The 2,786-nt window shown below is 41.6% G+C and overlaps 1 long non-coding RNA gene across 1 annotated transcript; it reads right to left on the bottom strand.

Moving 5' to 3' along the window:
- Positions 1–1,546: 1,546 nt before the first annotated feature.
- Positions 1,547–2,243, bottom strand: LOC149160496 (uncharacterized). Its single transcript, XR_016261414.1, has 3 exons — positions 2,098–2,243; positions 1,930–1,997; positions 1,547–1,800 (listed from the first exon to the last, which is right to left on the bottom strand). It is a non-coding gene; the product is annotated as an uncharacterized LOC149160496 (long non-coding RNA).
- Between the last annotated feature and the right edge of the window lie 543 nt (positions 2,244–2,786).

Genomic DNA, 2,786 nt, shown 5'->3' with positions numbered 1-2,786 from the left:
AAGGAAAAGGGTGGATAGTTTTCCTTTCTGTGCTGTAGTGACAGACAGAAAAAGAAAAGAGAAAAACATACCTGGTTTTGGACTAAGTCTGGTAGAGACCAGATAGTCAAGACACTAGGTGCTGTCTTACTGAGGATTGGGATCCGGTAAGCATAAGCTCGGGGGGAGACTCAGGTCCCGAAGGACAAGTCTCAAGGATGGGTGGTTAGCGAGCTTAACACAAGAATTTGCTGAAGGAGTGCTGAAGAACTTCCCAACAAGCGGTAACCAGGTAAGTAGGAAAACCCTAAGATTTTACAACTGTTTGTACAGAAGGGTTAATTCAGAATACTTACAGTTACTGCGTATTATCAGTAGAGGATAGAAACCCTATAGTGCTATTAAGCAAATAGAATAACTACGAATAAGGAAATGATACAGAAATACATGCCATTGTGTCAATTAGATAATTATTTAACTCTGCATACCGTGACAAGAAAGGCTATTTAATAGAACAGAATGAGATAATCGAAGGGGCTAGGGTTTGTATATGCAGGGCCGAGTACTCTGCGAAGGAGGACTTGAAACATTATAATAGAAATCTATACACTAATACTTATCAATTCGAAGAGCCTCTGTAGCCTTACTGTCACGTTATATAGTAAAGCGTAACCTGGAGAAGGGCCATCGAAACCTTAGGTTATAAGACCTGAAGAATATCAGGGTATGGCAGGCAAAAGTTTAAGTTAGAAAACAGAACGAGTTCGCGGCTGGAGAATTCCTTAAGGCCGGCAGAAGCCTGAGGCCACAGTCGCTGTTCCCATGGCCACCGAGAGATTAGGAAGTAGAGCTTAGGCTCACGCTCGAACCATATCTTTAAAAGAAGGGAAAACAAACAAAGGAATGGTTGCAAATTAAAATGGACTGTCCTGATAATACTTTCGAGCATAAACATTTACATCTTTAACAGATAGATGAATAATCTCTAGCGTATAGGCCGCATGCAATATCTCCTATCCAAAAGATATTAAACTTCATATACACAGTAAAGGAAAAACACTGTTACAACAAGAAATAAACGCATATTCGATTACCATATTCATATCAGAAGACTATATTGTCAACTCTCATAACTCTTAACAAAGATTTAAGAACAAACTGTATATATAACAGACGGAGTCCATGTCCTGACGGTAACAGAACAATACAGGGTATAGACCCTAAATCTGTATGACCGCAGATCTCATTTTCTTAACCCTCGCCGAGTCGGCCAGACATCTATTGAGTTAGATGCAGGCGTGAATACTGGCTGGGCTATCGAAGGCGGTTGGAGAGCGGCATATGCCGTCTTACCAAACCCTCTTAGAAGTCATAAACACCATGAATAGACTCCAAAGGATGCATTTAAACAAATAACTGAGTGATGCTGGAACTCAAACCCTTACGAGAGATTTTTATAAAGAAAAACGATAAGAAATATCTTAAAGTATAACACTGTTCTGCGATAGATAGCAGGGCCGAGATATCATTAAACCACATAGGTTATTCACATTATGTAATAGCCGAAAGAGTTAAAAATCATGTGGGTTCAGTCCCAAATTCATTAACCAGTAGAAGCTATAAAGTATTCGCAGATACAAACTAAATATATGAGTCAATGTTCCAAAAACATAATACAAAGGCAGCCACCGAGTAGCCAGACTCTTGAACCGAGAGTTCGACCCAGAAACTGCTGTAAACAATGGAGAAAGTGTATCGGGCTTCACATACTCAAACCCCAATGGGTATGGCCCCGGATTTGAGAAGGCAGTGAAACTCCATCTGCGCCAACCGAGGAGGAAAGGTGGCGGAAGTTATAAACTAAAACAGCAGTAACCCTCCGACAATCTTATACAAAATCTTAACTAACAGTTCATATTATGAGGTAGGAATTCGTGGCGATAGGGGTACCTGTGCATATCCAGCTTAGTAGCAGCAAAGGGCAGCTTATGCCGCTGAAGGAGTCACGACAGCGGACTCTTCATTACCTGTCAATCAACAAAGAGGCCGTCATACTGTGCGTCTAATGTTAGATTCCTGGACAACAATGTAAATCAAATCAACAGGTGTAAATCTTACCTAGCCTTGGAGCGGTGATTCTATGATGAGTTTGTATGCATTGTCGAGGGCGACTGAAGAAAGCCGGAGCAGGAATTGTGGAGCAAACGCCCAGTGGTAACAGAGTGTTACCCCGAGCTCTGGAGCGCCAAATGGAAACAGCAAAACCCCGATGAACGCGGAACATCAACTTTATAAACACGAATCCATAACCCTGCGACGTGGAGTAATCTCCACCTTTGATTATCCTCCAAACCTCCCTGCCGTAGATCTTGGCGGTAATGCCAAAGTGCTGAAGGCGGGAAGGATCCAGCCTGCGGAGCCATGGCCGATCACGTGATCAGGCCGGCGGCTTTAAATGCAGGTCCAGGTGTAGTGAAGAGGGGACGCCAGCATACAAAAGGCAGTTGGGTTTTTAATACCTTTGCAATAAATTAAGAACCATCCTCTACATAGAGTCGAAATAGTAATAGTCATATGTAGATGGAGCCATTAAACTAAATAATAAACCTTGACACCGTGAGATGAATGCATCAAACATGCTTTATATCCGAATGTGTAAGCATATATATATGGTTGAGGTTGATGTAATCACCTTATAAATTTTTTTTTTTAGATATATTTGAATACAAGTACGAGGTATGTGACAATATGGTATCAGAGCCCAGGTTGCCCATACTGTGGCCTCTGGGTATGAGAAATATGTGTTG

This window comes from Pinus tabuliformis, chromosome 5_2 (genome assembly GCF_031772625.1).
Source record: "Pinus tabuliformis cultivar Carrire ecotype Pingquan chromosome 5_2, CPIR1, whole genome shotgun sequence".
NCBI lineage: Eukaryota > Viridiplantae > Streptophyta > Pinopsida > Pinales > Pinaceae > Pinus > Pinus tabuliformis.
The sequence above is the reverse complement of the archived record's forward strand: the minus strand, read 5'-3'. Positions and strand labels throughout refer to the sequence as shown.